This window comes from Chelonia mydas, chromosome 5 (genome assembly GCF_015237465.2).
Source record: "Chelonia mydas isolate rCheMyd1 chromosome 5, rCheMyd1.pri.v2, whole genome shotgun sequence".
Classification (NCBI taxonomy): Eukaryota; Metazoa; Chordata; order Testudines; family Cheloniidae; genus Chelonia; species Chelonia mydas.
This window is the reverse complement of record NC_051245.2, coordinates 79,720,094-79,736,791: the sequence shown is the minus strand read 5'-3', so window position 1 is coordinate 79,736,791 and position 16,698 is coordinate 79,720,094. Positions and strand designations below refer to the sequence as shown.

Genomic DNA, 16,698 nt, shown 5'->3' with positions numbered 1-16,698 from the left:
ACTTTTATTATGATACTGAGTGATGCTCCTAGTGCTTCAGCCTTTAAAATATATTTTAAATAGAAATAAATACATAAATAGTTAAAATATGAATGTCATTTGTGAAACTCCATGTATTAAAGCTTACTGGCTAGTTAAGGGAACAACAGTAACGTTCTGCATTAAGTCACCTTATGTTAACTGAGGTGATCTAAATTATTGATAGCATTGTTAAAGGACAATTTCTTAACCTAATTTATTTTGTGTGCACATTTAAAAATTTTTTCAAAGCAGCTCTTATATATCCTAGTCACTCTTTTTCTGAATTCTCATTCAGTGAATACTTTCCAACAAGTTAATAATTAATAGTACAGTAGAACCTCAGAGTTACGAACATCCCGGGAATGGAGGTGGTTTTACTCTGGAATGTTCATAACTCTGAACAAAACATTATGGTGTTTTTTTTTTAAAAAGTTTACAACTGAACATTGACTTCATGCAGCTTTGAAACTTTACTATGCCAAAAAAAAACAAAACCCCACACTGCTGCTTTTAACCATCTTAAATGCAATAAGCACAGAAACAGTTTCCTTACTTTGTCAATTTTTTTAAAACTTTCCCTTTAGTTTTTTAGTAGTTTACATTTAACACTGTACTGTACAGTATTGGCTTTTTTGGGTCTCTGTTGCCTGATTGCATACTGCTGGTTCCAAATGAGGTGTGTGGTTGACCAGTCAGTTTGTAACTTTGGTGTTTGTAATTCTGAGGTTCTACTGTAGTAATAAGTATTTCTTTGTATTACTGTAGTGCCTAGGCGCCTTAGCATGAGTCAGGACTCTACTGCATTAGGCACTGTACAAAAGAACAAAAAGATACCTCAAAGCTTACCATCTAAATTCTGCTTTTGATGATCCAAAATAGGGACTTGATAATAGGTGTTAATAGGCATAGAGCTTATTACCGTCTCTGTTCCCCTTGACTTTGGCATTGACTCTTCTTGTTGTCACACCATATCTCTTAATCTTTAATAAGACTATGTCTGACATTGAGCACTATACCCATTTGTGGTTGCAGGATCATGCACTATGTCTGAAATGATCAAACACCCCAAAGCATAAATTGGAAGCTTACTCTTTGTATGGTAAATTGGTTTAAACCTTGGGTAACTTACATTTTAAACCGCCATTGTTTAAAAGTTATGTAAAATAAGAAAAGATGTCCTCCTATTGATTTCGCTAATTGCCTTCTGCATGTTTTAATATGTAATATTCTGCATAAAAAGCATCTAGTACAATAACATTTGAAATGGTACCTGCAAACACTTCATCAGAAGCTTTTGCCACACTTACAAAATATAAAAAGTTACACTACAGTAGCCTAACTTATAAGTGTGGAGTTTTTTGTCCATAGGCCTTGAAATATATCTGCATGAAACTGGAAAACCATGGTGGCAACACTAGAAATGTACCAAATCTTACTGTTCCTCCTGAAAGTTGATTGTAATGAAACAATTTAACTTATTTTCAAACATTCTTTTCTAGTCTTGTAACATTCATTCTGTCTTGTAATAGTGTTCACAGTGACTTATTAAAATAAACATATGTGAGTTTACACCTATTTGTTTCTGGATGATAAACAGAACAGTGAATAAATGAATAGCTTTTGTAGATGGAGTATGGTCTTGCACAGCCATTCCAGCTGGCTTCTGTCCAGGGCTGGGTTGATGCAGGATTGAATTGTCTTGATTATTTTTTTTCTTTGTCTAACAGAGGCAGAGAAGGTGAAAAGAAAACCAATGAGGGAAGGAAGACAGACAAGCATTGCTGATAACCTCTGTACAACCCCCACCCTCATAATTTACTTAATGAAGATTACGCAAATTTACCAGATTTTGGTATAGGCTTTCACCATTTGCCTTTGGGGAGCTCCCAAACTATCTAGTCAATACTGATTTCTGTGCCTAGTGGTGCTGACTTATACTTGTGTGGCATGTATATAAAACTTGTGAACACTGTGTATATTATTTAGGGTTTTGATACTTACTACAGGAACGTGCCAAATATTTTACATAGTGTAACCAGTTCAGTGCTCTGCTAACCCCATGTCATGACCTGGAAACTCATGCATTTTATAAAAGAATACTGTCTACCCCTGAGATTTGTAGAAAGATAGCCCTGCTGCTGCAAATTTTATAGGACTCAGGAATAGGGTACGCAAGGAAGAGAGTTAGGAAGATTAATGGACCATTCCTCCACTTTTCAAAGACACCATAAAGTATATGGAAAGTGAGAATCCCCTACAAGCCTTAAGCTCATTGCCCCATCCTTAGTTTTACTGGGCATTACCTCCACACACCTCTTCCCTCCACTTTTGAGTGCTGAGAGCCACCTCCTCCTCCCATAAGACTCATCAGGATTGTAGGGATTCAAGGGTGGTCCCTAATAGTCTTTAGTCCCCAACAGGTCTACTCCAGAACACTGTGGAGCTTTTGAGATTGTGTTGGCTGACTTAGGACTCAGACTTCTAAATCTGTGGGACAATCTCAGAGGAACATGCAGTGACCAACTCAGGGTTGGGCACGCTAATGCAAAGCTCAAGACCCACAGCCGGTTGTGTGCCTCCAACAAGCTAAAGGCTTGTGGAAGCTTAGTAGTTGCCTCTTAAGGTAAGGGGTACCCGCTGAGTCAGAGGTGACAAGTCTTCTAAGACTGAGTACAGAGGAGAAGCCAAGTTGAGCAGAACAAGGAGCTCCTACACACGCCAAGAGGAGTGAAGGACTGACTCCCATCATGGGCCTGGGGAGCAGGTAGAGGGCTAGGATAGCACCTCTTCCCAGTTCCATTAACTCCCAAGCATCTTGCCAGCCACGGGTGAACCTAAAATCTAGTCATGAAAAAGAAAATGCACTTTTTGTAAATTTTGTTGGGGGGTTTTTGTTTTCTGTACATGGTTTCACTCTAACTTGTTGCTCTGAGACAAGCAACAGGGAAAACTGACTAATTGGAGGAAGCCATGCCTTTGTACATTTTATGGTACTTTGACTGTACAAAGTTAACCAACTGGAAAAGACTTTAATCTTTAATCAGTTATAATTGTGTTAGTCATAACAGTAGGTTTAAAAAAAGATTCAGACAAGATTCTTTTAAGATGTCAGTGCCCCTTTAAAGAAAAATCTCAGGCAACTAAACTGGGTCAGCTAACCTCAAAAGCTCAAGCAGCCAGAGAAATACATCAGACTTTACATCACTCATTTGATGTTTATAAGGACAATTCCTAAAGAAACACATTCTCGTTCATCTTTTCTAATTATCTGTCTTCTGTTCCATGACCAAGGTCTTCCAGTCATACTTTTGTTGCTCTCAGATATACAATATGAAGATTCTTTTCATTTAAAGAATGTTTCTAATAGAAAACACAGTAACTTGTTCATCACATAAAATACCAGTTACATTTGCAGAATATCTGGCTTCTGCCAGAATTGCATTATTTAACACCAGTTCAGTATGTTTAGACCATTCTTTTTATACTTTTCTGATGTTAGCTGTGTAGAGTTTTAACACTGGCAATATGAAATTATCCCTCTTGAATTCTGGAAGCAACATGAAGCTGCCCTGTTGAGGAGGAAATAAAAGACAGCTCAGTAAGGCCAAATCCACTATTACTAGTAATACAAAAATAGGTATTCAAATGGGTGAAAAGTTCTCATGCCATATAAAACATGTATGGACAGTTAAAAGTAACAATGTATAGCAGTAGTGCAGCTTCCACACAAACCATTTTTCATTCTTATTCTTCAGGGACCAACTCTGCCAGCAAGAGGGTAATTTAGTTTTTATGCCCATACTGGCTTTGATTTGAGACTCTTCAAAAACAATTTATATTCTTTTTATGTAAAGAATGTGAGAGTATACAGTACCTTTCTGCAACATTCAGAATGTCATGGATGTACCACTTACAGCCATATTTGACCAGAAGCCACCTTTTTGCAGATCTTTTCTCAAAGCAATATATCCCATCCAAGAAATTAAAAAAAAAATCTAACTTCTGGATTGAATCCTTCATTCACTAGATGTCCTTTCCGGTGCTTGAAAGTTGTAGTACTTCACGTGCCTTCCTAAAAAAAAAAAAAAAAAAAAAAAAACCATAATTCAGATATGGCGCATTATTCAACTCAGATTACAGATAAGTAAATAAAAGTAATTACTGAATAAAATAAATGTCTGTTATAAAATGGCTTCAGTTTGAAGGGGAGAGCTGATTACCTGCTTGGTGTGCATGATTACAATAATAATGCAATGAGTATAAGAATTAGATATTTAGAAGTAAACTTTCTTTCATCTCTATTTAAAAATCCAGACAAGCTGATATGTTTCCAATGTAGAAGTTCAAACTGTGGGTTATAGAGTACTTGCTGGTAGTCTGCAGAGAGCTGACTGAGTGTATGGCACTGGCAGTCCTATTTCTATCTGCTAAGTTTTGTTAAAGACATTACAAATACAGTAAACACTTTCCTAATGTTACTTTTCTATGTAAACAATTGTGGTAGATTCTGCAAGGCAGTTGTAATCACAAATTCATGGAGAAGGACTGTATACAGTAGCAAATGAAGGGGAGAGGTGGAATAATCTAAGATGTGGTCTACGCTAAGGGAAAAGTTTGAAAGCTTTTGATTTGTGGCTTTTTAAAATTTAGTCAAGGCTTTCCGTTAGTCTTCATTCTCAGACAGACTTTCAGGAAAAACTTGAACTCTTTTAATCCGTAATGATTAACTCCCTCTCCTTTCCTTCCCCTCCCCTATTTCTCCATGCCCATTAAGTCTTTGACCTCTTTGCTGAGACTGCTAATAAGTTTGCCAGTTAGTTCACTCCACTGACAGTTTATATTATAGGAACCACAGAGACAAACCACATCACTTCACACAGGCAACTGACAAGCTGCCAGACAACAACTTTCAATCACTACCAAGCTGGGGTTGATTCTAACTGATTACCCAAAGTAACTTGTGGTCTAGCTTCAACATTGTTCAAAAGCCGGAGGTACTTAAGATAGAAAATTAAAGAAATACCCTTATTTCTAAAATATTTAGTGGTTATGAACCTTCTCACTATCCCTCTAGTCTGAATTCCCTTTAATAAATATAGATTAAACTCAATTCATGCTCAGGCACTAAATTGCCTTCCTTGAAAATGTTAACTTCCAAAACTTTTAAAAATGAGATCAGTTCACTTTACTATGGCAGACAGACACTATTCATCTAGTCTTATCTAGGTTTTTATACTTCAGTATGTGAGCACCTCATCTTTTTCCTCAAACAAATATCTGTTCAAAAGACTTCTCCCGGTAGAGGGCACTGCTGTTCTAAAGGATTCTCTGGACCAGCACATCTACTCATGTTACAAAGTAGCACAAGTAGGGTGACCAGCTGCCCTGATTTTATAGGAAAAGTCCCACTATTGAGGGGCTGTCTTACATAGGCACCTCTTATCCTCTCCACCCCCATCCTGATTTTTCACACTTGCTATCTGATCACTCTAAGCACAAGGCTACTCTAACAGCTTTTAAAAGATGATTTACCTGGTATGCTTCCCTTCACTGAGTGAAAAAGCTTTCCTCAATTCTTAAGTCCTTCACTAACTTTTTTCCTTCCCTTGTAATAGTTACCCCTCCCCCTACAACTGATCAGCTTATCTTCTCCCTCATCTTTCCCTTCTCTAGTCCCTCCCTGTGTTGTAGTCTCATCCTGCTCTTATCTTAATTTGGGGATCATTTCTGCCTTTAAAACCCAATTCCTGTTGGGGGCAGTGCAGAACCGTAGAAAGCCTTCCAGAGCTCAATGCCACATGGGACAGAATTCTGACTCTTACATCCCTTGATGGGCTGTAGCGTACTTCCTGGCACAGGGCCCCTGTCACCGGGGCCATCTCGGCAGGGAAAGGGTGCAGGCCCTGGGACATAGATGCTGAGTTTCCAAGTACCCCCTGGCTCTGCCCAGACCCTGCCCCTACTACACCCCTTCCCCCAAGGCCCCACCTCTTCCCACTCAATCTCTTCCCTGTCCAGTTCCACCCCCTCCCACAAACATGCTGCGCCCACGCTCCTCTCCCCTCCCCAGTGCCTCCTGATGCTGTGGGTGAAACATCTGATCTGCAGTAAGCACTGAGAGGGAGGCGTTGATCGGCAGGGCCTGCTGGGGGGAGGGGGCAGTTCTTGGCGGGGGCTCCTCTTCTCCTGCCCGCCTCCCCCAGTCGTCACCTCACCATGCTTGCCCTCCCACAGGGCCACCCAAAGCACAGGGCCCAAGGCGGATGCCCCAATTTGCCATACTCTAGGGATGGCTCTGCCTGTCACTACTCAGTGTGTTGCACTGCCTGGCCAGTGTATGTGGTCTCACAGTTACAAATACACACCAGGTTGTTACCTTTTCACCACATGCGTATTTAGTCCTTCCTTAAAAGGTACAACAGCATACAGCAAAAGGCAGTTACCCTTCAGTCCTCAGCCTAATCTCTCCTTCTGAGCTTCCTCTTGCTTCCTGTTCCTTCCATTTATATCCCCCCTTACATTATTAACACAGTGATTACCACCCAGGTGCTCATAATCCCCCAACAGAAAGTGTCTAATTGCTCATCATAGCTAAGCTTATAGCTTCTTCATGTTGCAGTGACATCAGTGATCAGGGTACTACTAATAGTGACCTGTCATACATACTCCTTTCCATGCCCATCCTAATCCATGCCTTTTTGCCCCTTTGGGGGAACTTGTGCTTTAGGAAGCACTGGCAGGGAGCAACCCTTGCACTTCAAAAGTTTAGGGATTGTAATTTTGTCCTAAGGCTGCTATTTTACTGCACCTCAAAAGACTCAGGGCCAATGCAACAGATGATCAGGTTCTGGCCTCTCCTGGTCCTCTTTAACTCTCTTCTACCTCTGAAAAATCACACATATACATTGGTTAACTGGGTCTATTTGAAATTCACATGATATAACCTTGGGGTAGGGTCAGAGTGGCTCAAAAACAGGTTGAATGCTGCCTGAGGAGAAGATGGGGAGAGGTGGATGAAGTCCTTCTGAGGCAGATGTGGGAGGGGAATGCCCAAATATTACTTAATATAGGGGGAAACCTAGAGCTAACCATGACCTCATGATTGAGCACTAAACCCAAACCACTGTAATAAGACAGTCATATCCCAGCCTAAAAAACCAAACCACATTGCATGGAAATATAAACATCTTCTGGTCACTACATGTTATGTTCCTGAAAAATTCTCTCTAACCTCAATTCTAATCTGCTGGGTCCAGGTACAGTTTTCGTCTCTCTTTTGTAAAACATTGATCATACTAATGGCACTCTCTCAAAAATCACAATAAAAATCCCATGGTCACTCCCACTGATGACATAGTGTGGGTATACTTGTGTTACAGTATCAAGGAGTGGGGCCTGATTGTGCTTGGTGTAATTTATAATGAAGAAGACAGTTCCTGCCCCTGAGAGCTAATAACCTAGATGAGAGACCAGAAGAAACGGTAGACAAAACAGACAAACTGGATGTGGTTGGTTTGGAAGGAGGAAGTAATAATAAAACAAACCATTCAACAGAAATCACAGCTTGTTACCTTCTTGCTTGTGCTACAATATTTTTTTATTTCCACCCTTTAAACTATATAGCACAGACAGCCATTATGGGATTCCAAGCCCACAGAAAGACTCTTGTTGACTTCAGTGGGCTTTGGATCAGGCCCTAAATGCTTCGGACAAAGTAAAACTGGTATTCAGCAAGTTCTAAAGTGTGTTATGAAACCCAGTAACCACATGCTGTATGTGAAATTGCATCCAGTAGTAATTCACTGAGCTCATTATAATCTCAGTACTACACCTGGAAATGTCTCCCATCCTGTCACTGAAGTAGATAAAGTCATCCTGCTCTATCACCATGAGATCCCCTGAATCGAAGTTCACATCTCCTTTCTTAGCAGTTTCTTTACTGAGGCTTCTTTATTTCCAGCATTACCAGCAAATGGGACTGTCACTTGGCCAACCAGACGGCCAGCTTCACCTGTACAGCCAGGGAACAAAAAAGACTGCCTTTATAGTAAAGAGATTAAAGCATAAAGTATTATATTAAAGCACCTTAGAAATACCAGACCCACTCTTCCCATCCTATTAGTCTGTTTTATAGTTATTTTCAGATGAGGAGAAACAAGTGAATGGAAGGGGGGAGCATAGCATTACTTCCCTCTTTCCTAAAAACCTGGAGCAATAAGGCTTTTGTCACTGACCTGAAATAGCAGTTATTCACACAGCTCTAGGCATTTGTACATGAGGTGTTACAAAGTGTGAAGAAAGATGCTCAAAATCTGCTCACAAAATAGTATAAGAACTGTTTTCTTTTCATAAGGCAATATAGAAATGAATACATTCAGAGATAGAAACAATTATTGTTCCTCACCTCTGTGCACTTTTAAACACCATCCAAGTTCATCCTTCGCAGGTTCCTGTTTCCAGACATCACATTTCAGCAATTCAGAAGAATGCAAAAACTAATTTTTAAAAAATCACTTCAAGAAAAACCTGTTCAACTTCAGGGAATTTAACAAAAGGCCTCATCCAAACCCCATTTGAGTTAATGGAAAGTCTCCTATTGAGATTGTTATTTGACCAGGCCCCCAGTGTACTAACATTATATTAGTGAGGGAAAGCCTCACTGCTGTCAGATAAGGAAGAAAGTCTTCATTTCTTGGCAAACAACATTCAAGATAAAGCTAGACAACAAAGAAAAGAAATCCAGAGTTTGTGAGTATTCTTACTTACAATATTTGTTAAAGCTATGATTAGAGGAAGAATATTGATTCTGCTTCAAAAAGAAAACACAGACTTGCTGTCCATTTCTAAATGGTGTGCTATTCATTACTGGAACACAAATCTTGAATATTTAAGATTCTCACAATAATTTCAAATTACATTTCCATATATCCCAAAAGTAGTGCAAGTCAGTTGGGCATAGTTGTTTGGTTTAGGCTTTCCTGTCTTCATCCTTGGTCCCACAAAGTTAAAATTGCTTAAAGAGCCAAACTATTATATATTCTATTATTCTGATGGTGGGAAGGCTTTTATGGCATCCCAAATTAAAAACAGAGCACATCATCCTGGAAATCATTAATCTAGTTCTGGTATCAATGGAGCTGATTCTTTACTATCACATTTTTTGAAGTATTTGATTACACTTTAGTTTTGTGTTTCACATCGGTCTTTATGCCGATAAGAATAGTGGTTGAGATTTTTCAATGCATTATTGTTAATGGAAGATGTGTGGTTATATCCCCTGCACTGCTTTGAAAAAGACAACCAGTACCTTAGTATATGAGATTTTATGTGGAAAATATTTTGAGATTTACATTTTTCTCTTTTTTCTCAAAGAGTTTGAGGACCTTCTGGATCTGGTGGTGGTTGTTATTTTCTTTGGAGCAGGGGGAAATAAGGCACAAAATAATTAAGTGATTTTATCAAAAGTCAAACAACAAATCAGTGTATAAGGTAGCTCTAGACCTATATCTCCAGATTTCCAAACCTGTGCACCAACCAAAAGTCTGCTCTGCCTCATTATTTAATCTTACACTGGGTATCAGGCTTTTATCAAATAAAGTAGCATGTACTCCATGTGAAAATCACCTTGAGTGGATCTTGTGCATAGGCACTTCTACAGAACAAGGATATTTTTGCATATTTTAGGCCAAATTCATCTCTCAGTGACATCAGTGAAATCCTGTTGACTTCAATGGGATTACATGGTGTGAATAAGATGAGAATTTGCCTTGGAATGGTTGTGGGAAGTTTTTTTCGTAAATCAAACTTTGTCATAGCTATGCTATAGCCATAATAAGTGTGACCTGCATGTAACCCCCTCTTTTCTTTACTATTTGTGCCTTTGGGAAAGGAGAAAGTTTGGCAGTCTAGAGGGAATGTGTCTTTTTGCCTTTGAGAAGATGCTAAGACAAGCCCCTGCACCTGTTTTATTTGTGTAGTTGACCAAAATAATATTTCCTTTTGTGGAGCCATGGAATTCAAATTTTTAAGTTGGCCAAACCTCATCAGAAATTCTTTCCAGACATCTTAGGCTATTTCCTGCAGTAATGTGCACTTGGAGATTTCTTTCATCTTCTGCCTGTGAACAGCCAAAGAGAAACATTCTGAAACTTTGATCATTGGTCCTATCACATTATTTTAGAGAACAGATGAAAACAGAAGTGATAATTCATGACCAACTCTGCAATTTATGAGACTTAGATACTACAGTAACAGACATTACAAATCTGAAAATTTGTATTAAAGAAGTTGGGGAAGCAGCAGAATGGCTTTTAGCTTCTTAACATACCCAATGTGATGAGATGCAGTTTTCAGCTCTAGGCCCCAGTTCAGCAAAGCACTTAATCATGTGAATAATTTTAAGTATTCCGAGTATCCCATTGTCATCTGAGGGATTATGAACATGCTTGAAGTAAAGCAAGTGATTTCCTGAACCAGGTCATAGTGCTGCTCAGCACTTTGCAGGATTGAGCCCTAAGACGTTTCTCATTTTAATTTTGAGGTCAGGAGACTGACCACAAAAGGGCATTGTGGTTACATATGGGATGGGATTCCCTATAGTGAGGGCACCATCAGTCATCCTCACTAATAATACTGATGATAAGTATTAGGAGTGCATGCTTCCCTACTTTGTTCAACCAGCTCTGTTCTCTTCTTCATTTCTAGTTTTTAGATGTGTAGCAACCCAACACACATAGATGTGATCAAACACAATTATGAGCCATTTGGTGGTCTAGATGGGGAGGAGTTCATATATATATAATTACTAATGGCTCCTCTCTATCACATGGTCTCCAGTGGTAAAATTGTGTTAGAACACTCCTACAAAAGTGTCCAGTGCAACAACAGTAGAACATGTCAGACACAGTAGGTTTCTGAAGTTTAGCTCACTCAGAAAACATTCCCAAGTCCTTTCTAGTTTCAGTCACTTAGTCTTTGGTGTTACAGGCGAGCTCTATTCTACCCTTATTCATTCTGATCGGTGCATAGATGCTGTGTAAGCTTCTTGTAGACTAGTGCTGTCCCACAGAGTTCTCTGTCTAGTTTGTTAAGCTGACCTGGTCTGGTTTCTACATGGAACCAGGCCTAATCCATGGGTCTATTCTTTACTCTTCAGATTCCTATATTCGCCCATCAGCATAGTTTCTGAGTTTTGTCTGGAAGCTGGGGCTGCTGGTACGAGTTTCACTCACAGGCATGGTACTAGTCTAATCCACCCTTCCCTGAAACACTCCACATTCCTGCTTGCTGGGCTACCTACCTTTCTGCATTCCACTCCAGTTCATGATGCATCAGCTACCATTTAGTATCTCATCCGATAGGTTTCTTTATTGTAGGGCCAGGTTAAGAAACTTTCTCCTTATTCTCTAATACAAAAAGCCCCTTTGGTCCACTAGTCTGGACTAGTTGGTTACTCCCTTGTCTTTGGTTCCTTGACATCTGGGCTTACTGAAGACCCATCTGCTCAGGCTTGAGTTTGGGACAGCTGCTATCTCGATTTACATGCTCTTCTCCCTTTTTTGCTTGACCCCTCTTCTACATTGGGACCACACAGTTAGACATGTCAGCTAGTGGGCTGGCCTAGTTGCTCCTTTGTCTCCAATACTTGGGCCAATGTCTGAGCTTGCCATCAGGCTGCATTTGAGTCTAGTGCTCATTTATTGGTAAGTTTCTTATTCAGATCCACAATGTTTGGTATTATTACCCCAAGCACAACTAAGTCTTTGCATTGCATGGCCAGAATTTTGCCTTTATAAAGGTGGGTTTATTGTTTTATTCAGAGGGATGATATCCTTATTGCAAAATGCAGTCTTTATCAGCCTATCCATCTATCTTGGTGGCTATTTTAAATTATGAATATAATTTAAAAATATTATAATCTTATATTAGTGGCACAACCTCACCTCCCTCCTGATGTGAAAATGTACATGGCTGTGTTCATTAGGCTGGTTTCAGCTCTAAGATGAGATAGGACAGGATCATCGGGGGCATTTTCTAGTTTGTCCAGTAACGTGTCAACATGTTAGAAAGAACTGTTACTCATTAGCCAGATGCTATTTTCCAGGAGCTGAAAAATAAACTCCTCTTCCAAGGAGCCCACACAATCTGTTAGGTTAAAGAAACAATAGAACATATTTAAATAGTTATAATTGAGGCCCAGGTCATCCACCTTAGAACTGCATACTCTAGATTTTTACACAGTCAATCCACTTCAGTGGTAGAGATGACCTAGATGACCCTGGATTGCAAAACCCAGCCAGATGGTCTGATGGAACTCACCAGGAGGGGAATAAGGGAGCAAAGGAGCTGGGGGAAAAGTAGGAGCTGGGGGAAAAGCAGGAGCCATGAACACCGAGGTGGGGAGCAATAGCATCAGAACCTGAAGAGGCTCATTTGGAGAGAATAACCCGTATTGAGGTTTGGGAGAAAAGATTAATTAATTTGGAAGGTTTGTGGGGGGACAGAGTATTTAATGCATCAGGCGGTATCACAAGTTTGTCCCCTGAGAGTCTTTTCCAGCCTTAGTCACTGGCCACCACAACTCCAAATGATCCCTTCAGCATGCCACAGTGTTATTTACATAATGTTTACAGTCAGATACCCACTTCCCTACTTGCTTCTAGGAAGGGCAGTATAGCTAGCACTCCCTTCTTTCTAGCCCCCTACTCTTTTCCCTACCAGTTCCTTCCTGTCTACTTATATAGTCCCAGCTTTCGGAGAGAGAGGGGGGCATTACTTCTACCCAATTAGTCCCTCAGCTGTATTATCTACTCAGTTAATTGGCACTCTCTGACAACTGCCTGTCTTTCAATTAAGGCCCCAATTAATGAATAGTGGTGGTGATTTGAGTGACAGAGTGTTCTGAGTCAGTACCTGACTCAGCACAAGCAGTTACAGGTGAGTTTGTGTTTGAACTGGAAGCTAATTAATTCATAAGGGAAGAAGGAAGCCATCATTGAGAGGTAGTATTAGGAGTCAGAGTATTTGGTGATATGCAGAAGCTTACAGTTTTCTGTCTTAGTGTGGATATAGGTCACAGTATTATACAGGGTGTATAAAACTTCCTCTGTCAGTGAGCTAAGGACCCCAAATTACAGTGACCAGCTGTCAGTAGAGCAGTACTGGCACAACCCTTAGCATAGACAGGGAAAGCTATTGTTTACAGTGTGAGAGTTGATTGCTGCTTGAATCCCTGGGATAAGTTCCAATAGTAGAAATAGAAGTTTTGCCTGTTTACATGAGGGGCTCCACTGGTCCAGCTTTACGAATGGTTGTAATTAGGGCAAATCCCCAGTCTAGGCAAGGTCTAATTTAATGTATGTAGACTTCTGCAAATTTAAAATCCACCTTTTTTGGATAAAAAATTGGAAGATCTAGCAAGGTGAAGTTGCAACTGAATTGTAATCACCCTGGTCCTGTGATGTCTTTTTATATGCAACCCAAAGCTGCTCTGCCTTTTTTTTTTTTTTTTATGCGTAAACCAGTAAAGAAGTGTGGAAAATTAACAACTCACAAATTACACAGGAATTACCTGCTTCTATTGTAATGATTTTGTGCTACAGTTGTAAACATAGTGCAGGAGGCACCTGGCGTGGATGTTGAAGTTGAGGAAAGCCACCACACTGCCCATCTTGGCCAGTCCAAATGACACATAAATGAAATCAGGTTCATTGCTCAACAGTAGGGTACAGTGTCCCTCTTTTTCAGAGCTTCCTGTTGCAGGAAGACCAGAGCTACCCTGTTACTCCTCCTGTCCAAATCCTGGTAGGTGTGAACATTCCCTTCATAGATGATGAATGGCTTGTGGGAACACTTCCCCACTTGCTGCATAAAAATATCAGTGAAATACTCCCTGTCCTTACCCTGCTCTTATTTTTAATCTCATCTGCCTCCTGAAGAAGATCAGGTCTGCCCAGAAATATAGAAAAAATAACTTGAGTGACATACAGTGTTACAGCTCATGTGCCAGCTGGTGAAAGCCACATGCATAACATAGTGCTGGTAAAAAAACAATAGTTATAAATATATTACTGATACACAATGATACATTAGTATATTCAATAAAGGGTTTTAAAAGAGAGGTAGACTGAAACAGTCTGAAAAATTAGTTAATTGTAATCCATCAAGTCAACATGAAGGCTACTTCTAAATGCCATATGAGAATTTACAGAAAGTAGAAATACCAAGAACAAAAATGTAAAAAGGCAGAAAGGAGAGGAATAAAATTGCACAGTTGAATAAATCATGCAGGCCAAAAACTTGTCTTCTGAAAATGAAAGTGTAACCAAAGTGATACTAACAGAATGAACAAAGACTTTGAAAAGTAAATGTAAAATGGAAATTAAGAAACAGGAATTTGAAGAAGAAATAACAGAAAATATAAAGACATACCATTTGTATTCTGAAACAAAACATTTTAAAATTGAGTCAAGGTTGCTGCTTGGCTGCATTTTCCAACAACACAAATCCTAGGAAGCAAGGGAATAAGGGAAAAGTCATTGGGCACCACATTTACACTCAGCTCTTATTCTCATCCTTAACTACTTCCATTCCACCTTACAGTCTACATATCCCTACTCTCATCCTGAATAACTTATAAGTACTCTGGGACTCTGACTATTCAGATTAGTCATCAGTTCATGTGTGTGGCTTTAATCAATTATATTGGAAATAGTTCTGTAGGTGGTTTTGTATTGATGTGTGAAAAGTAAGTGAGGTACAGTTAGACTGCAAATGATAAATGTGAGAAAGGTTTTCCAAAATATTTAGGAATGTGAATGTTTGATCTCTTAGTTATTCTAAATTTATTATGTTTTATGCGAAATAAAACATTAAAACTACATATGAATATGCATTGGTATATTATGTTTATTGCTGGAATTCAGGCAGCACATTTTTGTTCAGTATAAAGGTGGATGTATTTATTATAAGAGTTCAGTTTCTCTCCCTGAGATGCCTGTCTATACCTGCTCCATCTTAGGGCCTGATTCTTATCTCAGTTACTCCAGTGTAAATCCAGAGAAACTCAGTTGAAGTCAGATTAGAATCTGATTCTAAGTTTTCATATTCCTACTTCAAGTATATTTAAATGAAATAATATATTGGCACACTATAGAGATAAAGATATAACAAAATAAAAGGCAAGTAGAAATTAACATGTTTGCTGGAATACTATTGAAAGCATCTCTAGGCTGGACCTAAATTTATACTCTAATGTATATTCTACAAGGTATTTTTTTATAGTTGATCAGTCATTTGTATTGAAAAAAATTTAAGATGTGGCTGAAATGTGGCCCCTGATGAGCTCCTAGCTCTCCAAGGTAATTGCAAAGCATTTATATTCTTTAATGACCAGATTGGTGACTAGTGGCTATATAGAATTGATATTATTTTTTATTTAAATTATAGTAATTCCCAGGAGCCTCAGCCAAGACCATGAACCCTATCTGCCCCTAAGCATTTATTATTTGGCAGATTTTTTTATATGATCATGGTTGATTGAGGAGTTTTGAAGACTGATAAAGGTTATTGCAGAGCTTAGAGTGTAAAGATAACCACTGTGCAGTTTAGAAGTTCCACATGGACTGCTACAAAATTTACCATCTAGCCACCAAAACAGTCAATATGGAGTTTTAATATCTATAGCACAGGCACAGACTGTGTTTGTGGACTCCTCGGACAACAGTGTTAGCTAGCAGAGTTTTCAGATCTTACAATATCTGCAGGGTACACTTGCAGTAAATTCCACACCAGAAAGGAAAGCTCTTACATACAACATACAGAATACATATTTGTAGAAAAAAATAAGGATTCTGAACATGAAAATGTTCAGGCTTTCACTGCACACATCTATATAACAAGTAAGTACATAGGCCAAAACATTTTCAAGTTATGAGTGGATTTTTAAAACCCCACAATTTTCAAAAAGTAAAACTGCTATTTTTCTAAGCCCTTTAATTTGTAAATGGCTTGCCTGGTTAACCTCAAATTTCCCAAAATTATTCTCCTCAGTTTTGAAACTAACCATGTAAAATTTCAGGCCACATTTTTAGTTATTTATTTTTAGTTGGAAGGGACTCAAAATCAGGCCTAGAATGCCTTAGCATTTGAGTCACTTCTGTAATTCCACAAGACTCTACTTGCTGGTTCTCTCCTTAATGCTTCAATGGCATTTTGCTTGTGCATTTATCTAGATTTGATATGCTGCATTGTCAGAAAAAAACTATGTGGTATTCCTAAGAGTTAATGAGCTCTGAGATATTGTCCCTGGAGCCTAGGAGTGGGCATTTTAGCAACTAATACAGACTAATCAAGTCATTCTTTTGTCATTTTATTAATTCATGGCCAACCTGATATTTTTGGTTCTTAAATTAAATGTATCTATATTTGTCCTACCAAACTGGTCCTCTGGCAAAGAGTATTATTTTTTAAAAGAAAAATTATTGGTATTTTTGTCCTCTCTGAAACCTCTTAGGTTTGCAGGAATCTGATACACAGAGGGATGTAAAAAGATCTAGTTCACATTGGTCATGTCTAACTCATTCTATGAAAGTTCTATGTATTATATTGACCGGTTTCAGAGTAGCAGCCGTGTTAGTCTGTATTCGCAAAAAGGAGTACTTTTGGCACCTTAGAGAC

General features: G+C 38.9%; 1 long non-coding RNA gene across 2 annotated transcripts; it reads right to left on the bottom strand.

Moving 5' to 3' along the window:
- Positions 1-1,205: 1,205 nt before the first annotated feature.
- Positions 1,206-6,530, bottom strand: LOC122466044. 2 transcript variants are annotated; one of them, XR_006291253.1, is made up of 4 exons: positions 6,398-6,530; positions 3,896-4,093; positions 3,181-3,590; positions 1,206-1,741 (listed from the first exon to the last, which is right to left on the bottom strand). It is a non-coding gene; the product is annotated as an uncharacterized LOC122466044 (long non-coding RNA). The 2 variants fall into 2 exon arrangements; XR_006291252.1 differs by lacking the exon at positions 1,206-1,741 and having other exon boundaries at positions 3,045-3,590.
- Positions 6,531-16,698: the final 10,168 nt, after the last annotated feature.